The following is a 16,082-nucleotide window of genomic DNA, read 5'->3' as shown; positions in this document are numbered from 1 at the left end:
CATGTCTGATAAAGAGTATTTGCTTTTTAAGGTAACTGACTAAAATAGGAGCATATCTGATAAATGAGTTTATGGGGGCGGAAATCCATGCCTGGCTAATTAGTCAAGATTCTGTTTCCTACAGACTTCTTTACCCTGTTGACAAGAAACGAAGTGATGGAACAATGAAAATACCATATACTACCAACCAATAATTAACACGTGTGTTCATCAAAGAATAGGCAGTTGTTCACATGCTACATCACATGTTTCAAAACGCCCTTGCTTCACAATGCCAGAAGATACAGCATTCAGTGGCCTATTCAATCACCAAACTGTGGTTCCCATCAGGACACCAATATACTTTGACCTTCTTTGCCATAAAGCTGAAGACACTGACAGGAAGAACGAGACTCTCTAAATCCTCCCACTACTCAATTCATTGTGATCCACCCTAGAGTTGAAAATCCATGAATGTCTTGATCAACCTTATTACCCTTGAGAATTTGCTCTATGTTACTGCCCTTTTAAAAACTTCCAATTTTAATTAAAATTTTATTTCTTAACTATTAAATATATGAAGAACGACATTCTGTATAATTGTGACAGACCAGAACACATTACACATCGAAATAGTAATAAGAATGACAAGAACAAGGGCATCATAAATAAGCAGGCATTGATTGCTCTCCTCTCTGTGTCCGTCTAATAGCAGTTAATGAACCTGGAAGGCAGCCATATTGACTCTGGGCACTGTAGAGAATAGAGGCCCCAGGAATTCATGCTCCCTGAGCTGCTATGGACTAGCCCCTAGTGACTAACTTTAACTCACGTACTTGGGGTTACAATCGTCTCCTGCTGGGATAAACCACTTGGTCGTCCAATTTGGGAGGAGCTACAAGTTAAACCATTTGTAGGGACCTGCTCTTAGGGCAAAAGAGTTGTTCTTTACAGAACCCAGCAAAGGGAAAGAGAAAATTCTGAAGTCATGATGCAAGTTGCCCAGCCCCCAAACCTGGAAGCATCAAATAACAGCTACAGACGAGATAAGCCCTCACCTTCATGATCAATTGGTACTTCGGAAGTGTCTGTATAGATACAACCCTCTTCTGGGTAGAAGAATATCCCCTAGAAGAAACCTTTTAAATGCCCGATACTTCTAAACCTGACTGTGTCATGCCTTCTCTTTCTCTGAGGGTTAGAAACAAATGCACTTTTTATAAGACTTGCCTATTTACCAAGGACTCTCAATTAACCAGAATCCACCTAATTAGAATTTTTGTTGAACTGGATAGTTTCCTCTTGAATAAAAATGTTTAGTAATTCAAATAGCAAACATTTGCATGGTGCCGACCATACTCCAGGCATTCCACTTAGGGCTTTACCTCTAAGCTGCCATGATTACCTGCAAATACGAGACAGGTGCTATGATTACCCCAATCTGGCAAATGACAACCCTGGGCACTGCATCTTTGCCCAAGGGAATAAAGAGTGAACCCTGGCCTCAGAACAGAGCTTCTTAAGTTTGACACATCCTCCATCAAAAAAGACGTAATTCTGGCTTCAAGGCTGGAATTTTCAAAGCCCAAAGAAAACCTAGAGGCTTGATGAAACTTCAGTTGCCCCAGAAATTCAATTAATGTGTCTACCCCATTAATTAGCCGGTTCTCTATGGTCCCACTACATGCGGTCCCCAGTCCTTGAGTTATCCATCTGAGGACAGAATGTCCCCAACATCTAAAGTAACTTCCAGCAGAAACACTCCTAGGCAGGCACTAGAAGATTTGGGGTATAGCTAGGTGTTAACATAGAATGACCAGACTCCCACTCCAGTCCCCAGAATTATTTGAATATCACTAATACTAAGCTGGCCTGAAAGGAAGTCTCAAAGATTTCTTTAATAGACTCTCAAATGATTAAGATTGGGTTCTGTTTTCTTCACTTCTAGCCTTAAAAGAAGAAGCCTGACCACCATGGGGCCTTTTACTATATCACCAAGCCCTGAAAGAGACAATGTAACTATTTTATCACCAAGGAGAATAACCAGAGCTGTGAAAAGGATTGGCAGAATTACCATGTTAAATGAAGCAAAGTCATTCTCCTTCCCCAATGAATACTGAAACACACTAAGCATGTCCATCAATAATATGTAGTAACAATGTATAACATTAACACATTTACTGGACACATTTATGTTCCAGGATCTATTCTAAGCCCTATATGTATATCATTTGATTCTTATGAAAACTCTGTGATGTAGATTATATTATTACTCTACTTTAAAGAGAGAAACTGAGGCACAGAAATATTAAGTAACTCATCTATAGATAGTAGCTGATGGAGGATTCAGTCTTGGCAGGCTGATACCAGAGCCGAGGATGAAATTAGATTCTTAATGAATGAATATAGATATGATTAATTGAGAGACAACTGTGTTTTGGTTGGTCACTCTTGTACCGTAAGTGCAATGCATGGAATGTTTGTGTCCTCCCTAAATTCATATGTTGAAATCCTAACTCCCTATATGATGGTATTAGAAGGAAGGACCTTTGTGTGATAATTAGGTCACGAGGGTGGATCCCTCATGAACGGATCTGTGCCCTTATGAAAGTGACCCCAGAGAGCTCTCACCCTCTTTTCCACCTTGCAAAGACACAAAAAGAAGATGGCAATCTTCAAGCTGGAAGAGGACCCTCACCAGAACCCGACCATACTTGCACCCTGATCTCCGACTTTCATCCTCCAGAACTGTAAGAAATAAATGTCTGTTATTTATAAACCACCCAGGCTATGGTACTTTGTTATAGAAGCCCAGACTAAGACAATTAAGTTCACTGTACATATTAAGTCCCTAAAAGACAAACATTTGTCTAGTTCTCTGATAAGGCTGGAATGTCCAGTTACACAAACATGAGGCCAACCCCTTCTGGGAGAAATGAAGGAAGATGAGAAGATGGAGCTGCTGGAAGCTGGACGGCAAAGTCCAGCTCCGTGATGATGCCTGCTCCAAGTCTTCACAGAGTCCCAGGGGGCCAGATGGTATCACATTTCATTGCAGACACAGGTTCCTGGACTACCCCTGGCCTGGGGAGAGTCCATACGTTCTCTGTACATGTCCTCTGAGGGCTGATAAAAGTTGTCCTCTCACTCTACTGGTTGTATCTGAAGCCAGAAAATCTGGGTACTGGAAAAAGCCTTAATTCCTTCTCATGATTTTCACTTCAGGTCGAAGGGTACAAATGTGGAAAACACATCTCAGAAACAACCTTGCTTTCCTAAAGTTCTTAAGACTTGCTAGGGAAATTAAACAACAACAATGTTCTGGCTCATATTCATTGGGGACTGGAAATCTACTTTTTACAAATCCACCTTGAAATGTTCCCAGGCTGCCTGGCATCCTCCTGAAATGCCTCTTCCTCCTACCATGTGTTACGCACCAACTCCCAGTGTTTCAGCCTCTGTGGAATCCACCAAGGTTGCCTTGGCGATGCTCAGTGCTCACCACGTCCTTCTTGCCTACGGATCTGAAATCGGAGGGGAGTGCTGCCCAGAAGGACTGCCCAGACTTGGGCTCCTTTTGTTGGGTCTTCACATGCTACCTACCAATTCAGGTACTATGTGGAAGACTCTGCAGGAAAATTCAGAGATGGCATCTCGCTTGTGTTCCTATTCCCTATTACTTTCCTCTACTTGAATTGTGATGACCAACCTAAGTTTTTGGAGTTGACATTTTAGTTAAATGTCAATTTCCCAAATTGTAAGTCCACACAAATGTCTTTTGGTTAAAACCAAAAGACAAAAATATATTAAAGATGGGCATACTCTACTCAAATGGTTAATTCCATGGGGGGCCCTTTAGAAAATGTTATTTCCAACATCTGATGGAGCTAAAATTATAGAAAAACATCTTGAGTGGCACATTTCGTTCAAAGCCTTTTCAATAGAGATTCCTAGGGTCTCTGAAACCCAGACAATGTACACCTCTATCGTCATCTTCTCTGTAGTCTGTTTTCCTCATTATGCCAGTTCTATGACTCTTCCTAAGTATGCACTTAATAACTGAGGATAAAGATACAAAGACTTACAAGTGACCTCTACATGACTCTAACTCAACTTGGGGAAAAGTAAAGAATTGAGTCAGCCAGGCCTCTGATTTGCCCCTACACCACAGAATTACCAATTTTGTTGGTACTATTTTCTAAATTAAATTGTTTTCACACTGAATTGAACAGCTCTGGCATCAACCAGGGCATGAAGAGTGCATTAGGAGTAGTTCTTGTCAGTAACTAGGTTAGGTTTACTATAAATTTTTAGGCCTTAGAATGGAACAGTTCCAACTGTAAAATATTTACCCCAACCACTCATAACCATGGCCCTGTGTGTCTACGCTGTGTGACTGTGAGCTTTTCAACAGCTCCACTGTTCCACTGACCTATTTGTTTCTGACTTTCAACTCCTTTTGCAGCAAGGGAAGAGAGAAAGTGTTTTAGCAACAGTAGCCTCAAAATCCTAAATCCTCCTGAAAAGGATAGTGATAATAATTAAAATGCAATTTCACTTGTGTTAACCTATTCATGGAAGCTGGAATCAGCTCACTAGGGAGTTGGTGGCAAGCTGCAAAGAAATGAATGGCAGATTCTTCTTTCTCAGGCCCCTGAGTTTTTGACCTGCCTCCCTAAGATTCTCCAGGTTCTAAATGAGCCATGAGAGGGTTCCCAGGGGTTTCCTGGAGTGCAGAAGCAGGTGGAGAACTGCAATTAAAGCTCAACCGAAGGCGCAAACAGAAAGACAGTTTAAGTTCAAAGTGCTTCCCCGCCCAGGCAGTTGCTCAGGTGGGAGTAATTGAGGACAGGGAGGCAAGTGACAGGTGCTAGACACCAGCCTAACAAGAACAGGCTCGAACTTTGAGGATCTGTAGGGCAGGAGAGCGTTGCTTATCCTCTTTTCAGCGAAGTGCAAAGAACTGCTATGTGCTTGCGATGCAAAGCGCACTGAAGACACACCTAGATTTGGGACTTCAGAGAAGAAAACTGGGATGTGAACCAGACAGACCTCCAACCCTCCCAGATCCCAGCAATACTCAGAAAGCTGATTTGGAAAAATGATTTTCTTTATCCTGTGCCTAAGGTGCTTAGACGTCAAAGGATGTTGCCATAACTGGGCGTTTTAGACAATGCTGGGAGAGTAACACCAAGGCCATTCTTTTTACACCTATAATCTATTCTTTTTACAGCTATATTCCAAAATTCTTGTGGGAATTACACTCCTCATTTAAACTGAGCCATGGAGAGGTCATGAAACTAGCCTTGTTCATCCAGACAATGTGTACTCCAAAGCTGATCCAAGACCAAGAAGCATCTGGGGCCAGAGATTCCTCTTCACCTTTGTTTTTAAAGAGGAAAGGAATTGAACTGCTCACATTAACCCCACTTGTCTCAGACTGAGAGAAGACCCTGCAGAGGAAGAATCACAGAGTTCAGAAAGGCACACTCCTCACCTTTCCTAACTTCTCCCCTTCTACCTCCTTCACATCACGATCTTGTGCATTTATCTCTTTCAAACTAAGGAAATAGCACTATTAACCTATCAGGAGTCCTTGACTGATTGATTGAGGAAAGTTAATTTTATTGAAATAAGCTCGACCTCTAGAACCCAAACTGTTAGCAGCTCGATCCTTGGAAGCCAGTAACTGCTCTATCCCATGGAATCTCCAGTGGCATACCACATGCAAACCGTCAGATATTTTCCTTCTATGTCGGGCATAGGAATCGAATTGGGTCATTATCTCTACCCTTCTTTGCTCTTCATACCTTTAAAGCTCCCTGAGGAGAAGGATCTGTGAGTTTTCTTGGTCGGTAGCAGAGCATGTGGACATTGGCAAGTTGCCTTGTAAGAATTGAATTGAAAGAATCTGTAAAGAGAGAAGGAACCAGAAAAGATGATTTGAACAACGCTTCCAGTTTAGTATTCCCTAAGTCTATGATGTCTTTGAAAGGAATGCCCTTTTAAAGTCTCCTCTAACTGGAGGATTTAGGACTTGGGATTCAGATGCTGCTTCTCAGGAAGTAGATTTGGAACCAAGACCTAAGCTTCCAAAGCTGGTCATTGAGCAGAAGAACGAAGGGCAACTGATAGACAGCAAACACCTTTTAGCGTAATTTGAAGCAATTATCATGTAACTTCTGATTCATCAGAGACCCAGCCCACCAGCAATAAGATTTTTAAAAGGAATTTGAAGCTGTTCTGCTGTTTAACATGAAATCTGAGACAGAAATTGGTGTCACGGTCTATGTCCTTGTTACTACAAATAAGCAGGTACCCTTCTCTCAAAATATCCAAGGCTTTTGTTGTAGAGCCAAAATTGATCAAAGGTTACTGCAATCTAAAAACAAAAGAAAGAAAGGGAGAGAGAATTCTCCAGTTGCCTGGTTGCTAAGCAACCCTAGTCTGTTCTGGTAACTGGGTCTGGGGGTCTTTGCTTTCATTTGCAGCTGACTTTCACTCCATATATAATATATACCAGCATGTTTATTCTCCTGTAAATGCCCAGCAAATAAAAAGTGATAAAGCCCTTTCACTGAAATTATTCATGTGCTAAAAGCTTTTATCCACATCACTGGTGTGACTGACAATATCATACCAGCAAGCTTCCAGAATTAGTTCTTGTTCTGGCATTGTACTCCTGGGCTTTCTTCCTTTAATAAAAGAAAAAGAGCTACAGTTTTATTTAAGCTTTCTATAGTCTGGCATTACAGCTCCTCAGTACCAATGATTAAGATGTCATGTCTATTCCAGGCACATTTATTCTTCTAGTGGCTGTCAACTTTCTAGAGAAACTACCTTTTACATGATTTTTCCCCTTTAAAAACTTTGGTTTGCCTCTAGGACTAATCTGCAAAAGAGAATTTCAATGAGTTACTTGTCCACTATGGGAGCCTTTTAAGGAAACCTGAATGGCATACAATATACTCTCAGCACTGTTTGTCAAAGTGTGTGCCAATGATCATTTATATCAAAATCAATATTCAGGGGTCAGGCCTGGGAATCTGATTTTCCCAACCATCACCCATCATGCTCTTCTTCTCACCAGGTGATTTTGGTGCATGCCTAAATTTGAGCATTTCTGCCTTAAAGAACCTAAATGGTTTTATTTGCACGAGTTAATCAATCCTGGCAAACCTGTATTTTAAAATCAGAGATGGGGGGTGTCTCTCTTCTGGCAAAGGCTTCAGGGTCCCTCACAAATGACTGACTCTTAGAACTAACACTGTAGGCACTGGCAAGCAGACTGTCCCTCTCTTGCCAGAGAAGGTTGGCAGGAAGGTTTAGGGGCTCAGCTAGGTCTGAATAAGATTCCACAGTGAGACCAGGACCCCAGGGTTAACAGAAAGGTATTTGAAAACAGTAGATAGTAGCCTGGAAAGGAAGTTTCCATTGGTTCAGGTTTGCCCTGGGCCAGTCTTCTTTTACAGAATCAGTCATTGGACAGATTCAAATCTGTGACTACCATGGTGCTTCTCCTCCTTCTAACAAGTCCCCACAGCCACTAGCCTAGGAGTTAAAGGAATTCTCTTTCTGAGTGGGTCACCATGACCAGTATCCCCGAAGAAATCCTCCAAGGCTTCGCAGGCTTCAAGTGGTTTAAATAGTCATTGCATTCACATATTGCCCTCTTTCATCACCATCTTTTATGCAGCATTAATTATTTTTCCTTTTCTTTCCTTGAAAAAGCTTCCAACCAGAGAGAATCCTAATTAATTTGAGGCAAGAATAATTTTTCCTACATCTTGCTGCTTCCAGTCTGTGATTAAAAGGGGTAATTTCAAAGTGGCCATCTTCAAATCTCACATACAATATTGAGTGGTTCTGCTAAATAGCTTTTAGATGTGCTGTTCATGTGTTATTTTGATGAGAGCTGGTGATGGTGTTAATTTCTAAAAGAATATTACGGAATGCTGGGTTCTCTTTCTGACTAAGAGATATCTTTGTGCAATGGGAAGGACTCCTCATTTTGTCAGATTCAATTGAGTAACAGAATGTCATAGATTGCTCATGCCCTCTCCTCTATATTTGCACACAGGTTGTATGAGATGTATTTCCTTCACATACCATATATTTTGCCTTTCCAACTAGATCATAGTCTACTTCAGAGTGGGGCCAAGCTTTTTCCTAACATAATAGATTGAATTATCTTGATTAAAAGTACCATCTCAATTTTGCTAGCTTGACTAGAAAAGAGAGATCATTTAATTTTCTCTAAAGAATCATGTATGTGGGTCAGGTGCAATGGCTCACGCCTGTAATCCCAGAACTTTGAAAGGGTGAGGCAGAAGATCAAGACCAGCCTGGGCAACGTAACGGAACCCAGTCTCTACCAAAAAATATATATATTTTTTAATTAGCCAGGTGTAGTCCCAGCTACTCAGGAAGCTGAGGCAGGAGGATCACTTGAGCTCAGAAGGTTGAAGCTGCACTGAGCCGCTATGGCACCATTACACTCCAGTCTGGGCCAGAGTGAGATGTGAGGTCCTGTCTCTCTCTTTCGCTCTTTCTCTCTCATAAACACACACACACACACACACACACACACACACACACACAGAGAGAGAGAGAGAGAGAGAGAGAGAGAAAGAGAATAATGTATGTTTCATGGCTTCTATGGGGACTGTAACTAGAAATGGAAACTCATTCTGACCCCAAGAGGTGGGCATGCTGGGGTTCAAGAAATTAAATGATCTCTCTTTTCTAGTCAAGCTAGCAAAATTGAGATGGTACTTTTAATCAAGATGACCCAATCTATTATGTTAGGAAAAAGCTTGGCCTCACTCAGAAATAGACTATGAGTGGGTGTCATCTGCCGTTAGAGGGTTAGCAAAGCCAGGGTATAAGTGAAGTTACCCAGGGAGAGAGCATAAGGTGAAACAGGAATGAGAACCTGGTTTTTGAGCAATACCATTCAGTGTTTACATGGAGACTTCAGCAAGAAGTGTTTCTGTGGAGTGATGGGGATAGAAGCTAGGAGAGGTGAGATATGAAACCAGGGTGAAGAACTAGAAACAGCAAATATGGGCAAGCCTTTTTTTTTTTTAAACTTCAATTTCCAGGATACATGTGCAGAACAGGCAGGTTTGTTACTTAGCTATATGTGTGCCATGGTGGTTTGCTGCACCTATTGACCGTCCTCTAAGTTCCCTCTCCTTGTCCCTAACAGGCCCTGGTGTGCGTTGTTCCCCTCTCTGTGTCCATGTGTTATCATAGTCAACTCCCGCTCATGACTGAGAACATGTGGTATTTGGTTTTCTGTTCCTGTGTTAGTTTGCTGAGGATGACAGCTTCCAGCTTCATCCATGTCCCTGCAAATGACATGATCTCATTCCTTTTTATGGCTGCATAGTATTCCATGGGGTATATATGTACCACATTTTCTTTATCCAGTCTATCATTGATGGGTATTTGGGTTGGTTCCATGACTTTGCAATTATAAATAGTGCTGTGGTAAATATGTGTGTGCATGTGTCTTTATAGTACAATGATTTATATTCTTTCAGGTATATACCCAGTAATGGAATTGCTGGGTCAAATGATATTTCTGGTTCTAGATCCTTGAGGACTCACCATACTGTCTTCTACAATGGCTGAATTAAATTATACTCCCACCAACAGTGTAAAAGCATTCCTATTTCTCCACAGCCTCACCAGCATTTGCTGTTTCTTAACGTTTTAGTAATCACCATTCTGAGTAGCTTGAGATGGTATCTTATTGTGGTTTTGATTTTCATTTCTCTAATGATCAGTGATGTTGAGCTTTATTTCATATGCTTGTTGGCTGTGTAAATGTCTTTGAGAAGTGTCTGTTCATATCCTTTGCCCACTCTTTGATGGGATTTTTTTTTCTTATAAATTTAAGTTCCTTGTAAATTGTGGATATTAGACATTTGTCAGATGGATAAATTGCAAAACATTTCTCCCGTTCTGTAGGTTGTCTGTTCACTTTGATGACAGTTTATTTTGCTGTGCAGAAGCTCTTTAGTTTAATGAGATTCCATTTGTCAATTTTGGCTTAACTTGTTGCCATTGCTTTTGGTTTTTTCGTCATGACATCTTTGCCAATGCCTATGTCCTGAATGGTATTGCCTAGGTTTTCTTCTAGGGAAAAATATGGAATATTTCACGAATTTGCATGTCATCCTTGCACAGGGGCCATGCTAATCTTCTCTGTATTGTTTTAATTTTAGTATATATGCTGCCGAAACAAGCATAGCAAGGCTTTTAAGAAGTATGTCTACAGGCTGGGCATGGTAGTTCATGCCTGTAATCCCAGCACTTTGGGGGGCTGAGGTGGAAGGATTGCTTGAGTTCAGGAGTTCAAGACCTACCTGGGCAACATGGCAAAATCGTACCTCTACAAAAAGTAAAAAATCAGCCAGGTGTGCTGGCACATGCTTATAGTCCCAGCAACTCAGGAGGCTGAGGTGGAAGGATGGCTTGAGCCTGACAGATAGAGGTTGCAGTGAGCCATGATCACATCACTGCACTCCAGCCTGAGTGACAGAGCCAGTTCCTGTCTCAAAAAAAAAGGAGTTTGTCTACAAAGGGGAGGAAAGAACAAGAGTGGTAAATGAATGGGACCAGGATCGAGGAAGTTTTCTCTCCCAAGTTTAGAATGATCCCATCATATAAATGGAAGATTCTATAGATATTATAAAGAACATCTTCTTTAAATATGTACGCTCCCCCACCCCACCCCACTCCCACATATACACATGTGAACCCTGAAAGATCCAGTCCTTCAGGATGGATTCTGAGTGGTTAACTGCACCTAAATTCAGAATAGAGCAAGATCTATTCTGTACTCTGAATTCCCAGAAAACCCACATTTGTGTAACTTTGGCACTTTTATAGCTGTCTGTTCCTGCTTACACCACCTGAACTAACGAGTAGGCTGTAGTTCAGTGACCTGCAACAACCAATCATAACTCAGCATTAACCAATCAGAACTAAGCAAGTCTATATCCTTCATTTGCGTAAGTAAATCAGAGTGGGAACCAAGTGGAAACTTTCTCTATAAAAGACAATCTCTCCCTTTGTTTTCTAGACTGCACTTTCATTTTTTGCTGAAGGCTGCATCTACCTATTTTGCAAACTGTTCACTGGAATCTATGAAGAACTTCAGTACTTGGTCTTTCTCGCAGAAAAATTCTCTGGATGAAAACGTAAAATCCAAAGTTAATGCGTTAGCATCACCATTTAGCCCAGCTATTGTGGTTGATGGGCCAGTCACACAATGACACTTGAAATGCCTCTCCCAAGAAGGGCCTCCTTCCACAAGGAATGGTGGACCCAATCCCCTGATGCAAGTACTCCTAGGACTCATATGGCCCTTGTCCCATGAAATCTCAGAGGGCTAATTCCATCTGGCTCCGAAGCCCTGTGCTTTTGTCTCGTATCAAAAGACCCCATAGTACTTCCTGTGTATTTGTAAACAGTAGTTTGCACCATCTATTTTTAAGTCAAACAAACAGGTCTGGGGAATTGTAATTTGCCACTAAGAATGGCAGAATTGGGCCTAGACCCCACATGCCCCAAGGCAGCACCAGGGTCCTCCTCCAAAATAGATGGGCTGCTTCATTCCCTCTCTTGGTGACAATGGCTTCATTCTTGACTTGCAGCAAACATTAACACAAAAAGCTCTGATAGGTGTTACTTGTCCATACCACAGCCACATCCGTTATATTACAAATGAGGAAAACTGAGGTGCAGAGAGGATCAATGACTAAAGTGCACTGGGCTAGATCTAAAACAAAAACCTCCCACCCTCAGGCCAGAATATTTTTGTCTGCAACAAGCACCAGCATGTATGTGTAACAGACAGGCCTGGTGTATCCCAGTGGCTCAGCAGAAAGGAGTGAAGACCCACTTTTCTTAAAAACCTCACAGCCCTCCAGAGACATGACATTATCCAACGTACTCCCTCTGGAAGAGCTCTGAGTTTCCTGAGCTAGAAATATTGAGTCCTGTGAGGCTTCCTCTCAGAGCTGAAGTACAGCTAATGAAGTTTCACATCCATGCTGAGTTTGACCTAAAAAAAAAGTTTGAACTTTTAGGCCAACAAAATGAGAAGCTTTTTCTTGCCTCAATCTTAATGAGCCAACAAGGCCTTTCAAGAAAAAAGTCCCACTAATGGAGACTGTTGAGGCATCAGTGGTTACTTCTGATCACCACGGAAACCCCCAAACCACTACATCCCTAGCTTCCACAAGGGCAGGGCTGCCTCGCCCTCCTGCTCCATCTTCTCCAAGGATGAGATGCTTCTGAGTCCGCCAGCTTTAGCGACCACTCAGCACTCAAAGTGCACTCCCCTCACATTCAACCCAACTTGGTTCCTTTGTGGGCTTCACTACTGCCAAGACCCAGTTTTTGCCAGTCTAGAAGATTTCAGTGGCTTACATTTTTCCTCTTATCCCAACTTCTCATGGCCTACAGCCATCTCTTCCCTACCATGATCCCAGAAAGTTCCATTTGAACATCTTGAAACTCCTCCTCAGTTTCTGTGGCAGGCGCTCTGCTGGCCTCTCCCAGCACCTCACTCTCCAAGGCCACTTTCATTTCTAAGATGTTTGTCTAAAGCTTTCAAGGAAATTAAAGGGCAAGGTAGTTACACAAAGTAATATGACTTATGCCCTTTAGGCCCATCGCCTCCCCTGCTTTGCTGCCCATTCTCCCTAAATCTTTGCAGCCTGATCAACCTGATTGCCTGTCACCATTACATTAACTGAAACTGTATTCTTTAAGGTTAAATCTCAAGTACTCTGTCTAAACACCCTGTTCTCATTTCTGAACAGCATTTGACACAGTTGACAACTCCCCCACCAACCCTTGCCCTGCCATGCATACACACAGGTGCACACACAGGCACACATCCTTCCTTAAAATTCTCTCCTTGGTTTTTGGAGCTTTCTCTGCAACCTTTCTGCCACCTCTCTTGCTCTAGTCTGATGATTTTCAAACCCATCCCCTCAGAGGTTCTCAATCTTAACATATCTAAAACCAAACTCGTGGTCTCTTTTTGAAACCTACTTTCCTGTGTCTTGAGTGTCATTGTCATCTTCCGGCCCACCAGACTGGATACCAAGGGGTCATCATCGTCTCCTTCCTATTTTCAACCCCTACATTTAATTAGGCCCCAAGTCCTGCCAATTCTTCCTTCAAAATGTGCCCTATACTTATGCCATCATTTTCATTATCACTCTGTTCTCCCTTTCTAATCCATGTAGCCCATCTCTGATAGATTAACCCCTTTAACATACTCATCGAGCCTCATCAATGGTGACTCCTATTTCCCACAGGAAACTAAAGTTCTTGCTCTAAACTTAAAATGTCCAAACATGCTGGTCTTATTCTGCTCAATCACCCTGATTTCCCATTACTCTAAAGTATAAATTCTTTGCTGCAGTCAAAGTCTACTTGTTAGATTTCTCCCTTCATGCAGATGAACATGATTTGCACTGCCACCACCACCAGGTTGGTGGTCCTTCGCTTTGCATGGAAAGCACCCTGCCCCACTCCACTTTGCCTCATCTTATTCCTGCAAGGCTCTGTTCAAGCCTCACTTCCTCCTTCAGGGCAGTTAGTGACACCTGGACACCCCGATCTTGTCTTTAATTCTTCTTGCTCTCTCTGCTGATGCTTCTTATAGTAGTACATAGTGCTAATTGTTTTATGATGGGTGTAACTATTCAATTCAACATATGTTGAAGATTAATTTGACCAAGTCACCAAGCTAAGAAATACAAAGGTGGGGAGGGGATACAAAAATTATTTTTACTAGTCTGTACCAGTTACAGGCTTGCAGGTAGGAAGAAGGATTCTGGTTTTCTTATAATCCCTCTCAGCCATCCCTCCCATTCTTTGACATGAATAATTTATGTTTCTTCAATTTTAGGTAAAAGCTATGGAGCCAATACAGGTGCAGCATTCCCTTCCACCCAGTGGCAATTCTGGAACCTCCCTTGTTCTGTTAATAGACCAAAAAGAAAAAGTTGTTATTATGTTGAGTATTTACTGACCACAATGTAATACAGTTAGAAATCCAAAACAAACAGATAACCACAAAACACTCTGAAAACAGATTTTCAAATAACCCCCAAGCTTGAGAATAAATACAAGAAAATTACAAACTGTTTACAACTCAAGAATACTATATGACAAAACTTACAGGATGCAGCCAAAGTGGTACTTAGAAGCCAATGAATAGCAATAAAGAAGTTTATTAGCACAAAATTTTGAAGCTAAATGAACTCAACTTTCAAATTAAGAAGTACAAAAATGAGAACAACAACAAAATGATCCAAGGAAAGTAGAAGAAAGGAAGTAAAAATAATTTTAAAAGAAAGTATAAATTCATCAACAAAAACAAAGCTGGTCCTTTGACAAGACCAACCTTTTGCAAATTTCACTAAGAAAGAGAGAAAGTTTATAAACACATCAGACCTGAGAAAAGCAAGAAGTTAAATTTCAGCCTGAATTTCAGTTACAAAGCAGGAAACTGTGCAGTCTGAGGCAAGTTTCTTAACTTCTCAACACAGACCCACCATCTGCAAAATGCAGGAAACAACAACAACAAAAAATTCCTACCTCAAAAGTTGTTGTCAGAATTAGATCAGAAAGCGTATGCAAAGGACATAGCACAATGTCTGGCTCACGAAACAGACAACAAACAGTGCTATCATAATGGCATTTTTTCTTTCTTTTTTATTATACTTTAAGTTCTGGGGTATATGTACAGAACGTGCATGTTTGTTACATAGGTATACACATGCCATGGTGGTTTGCTGCATCCATCCCCCCATCATCTACATTACGTATTTCTTCTAATGTTATCCCTCCCCAACTCCCACCCCCACTCCCTGCTATCTCTCCCCTAGGCTCCCATCCCCTGACAAGCCCCAATGTGTGATGTTCCCCTCCCTGTGTCCATGTGTTCTCATTGTTCAACACCCATAATGCATTTTAATGTCATAAACCTAAAAGAATAGAGTAGTAGGTCTTAGTCCTTTGGTTTTGTATCAGGATTACCTGTGATGATTTTTAAAATTCATGTTGAATGATTATTTTTATTATTGGGAAAATCTAATTTTCTCATCACAGGAATCATTTTTTAATTCACCAAACTCTATTGTCAACACAACTGTGTTCCATAGATACACCCAAACTTGGAGATTTCTGATTCGGTAATCTTCTTTCTCAGGTTTTTTTTTTTTTTTTTTTTTTTTTTTCCTGATTTCTTCCCATGCAAGCTTCAAGGATGAGAAAGTCTGACACCGAAAAATCTTCCAACTTTTTCTTTTCCATTTCTTATTCCTTATGAACAAGAGTCCATATTCAATGGTTAGACTGGGCAACAAAATACATCACTCAAAAAAGGTGTTTTCATTTGGGTTTCCTTGGAAGCAATCCCTGAGTCAAGCATTTTTGGACATGTAGTTTATTTGGAATGTGTTCTCAGAAAGCATAGCAGGCTAGTGGGAAATTGAGCAAAGTAAGCAAAGGAGGCCAATAAAGCTCATGAATGCCTAGGTTGCCACCGTGGGAAATTGAGGCTCAATGCCTTTTACCACTTGGACAGTAGGTAAAACATACCTCAGAATTGTCCTACTCAATGAGTGAGAAAGCTTAACTATCAACTTTTATTTGACCTGGTTTGAGGGGGGCTCTTGAGCAATTCACTCCAGTGGCCGAGAAAGCCCTCAAGCAGTATCATGTTTGCTTATAGGAGAAAGCCATTGGCATTTAGGAGACCCAAGGGGCTATGGGCATCTGCTACAGAAGCCAACCAGTGTCAATCCAGTGCTCATGCCTGGGGCAGTCTGTGCCCACAGTGAGGAGTGAGCAGCATGCTCTGGAAATTCTTTCATACTTCCCTTCTACTCCAGATTACCTTTTATTTAACCACCCTAGTCTTTGGGAAGCTCTTCACAAAAATGAAAAGATTTGTGTTTTTTAATAAAAGGACTTGGAATTTAATATAAGTGATCTACAGGGTGCTTCATGATGTACATGCTACTAATTGCTCTCTTAATCTTTTGTGTTTCCCTGTTCCAAAA

General features: G+C 41.3%; 1 non-coding gene across 1 annotated transcript; it reads right to left on the bottom strand.

The window, feature by feature from the left end:
• Positions 1-10,131: 10,131 nt before the first annotated feature.
• On the bottom strand, positions 10,132-10,238 carry LOC135276206 (U6 spliceosomal RNA). The gene has a single exon (XR_010343749.1). It is a non-coding gene; the product is annotated as a U6 spliceosomal RNA (small nuclear RNA).
• Positions 10,239-16,082: the final 5,844 nt, after the last annotated feature.

This window comes from Aotus nancymaae, unplaced genomic scaffold (assembly GCF_030222135.1).
Source record: "Aotus nancymaae isolate 86718 unplaced genomic scaffold, 86718_ANA_hifiasm-v0.15.2.pri h1tg000020l, whole genome shotgun sequence".
NCBI classification, from domain to species: Eukaryota; Metazoa; Chordata; class Mammalia; order Primates; family Aotidae; genus Aotus; species Aotus nancymaae.
The sequence above is the reverse complement of the archived record's forward strand: the minus strand, read 5'-3'. Positions and strand labels throughout refer to the sequence as shown.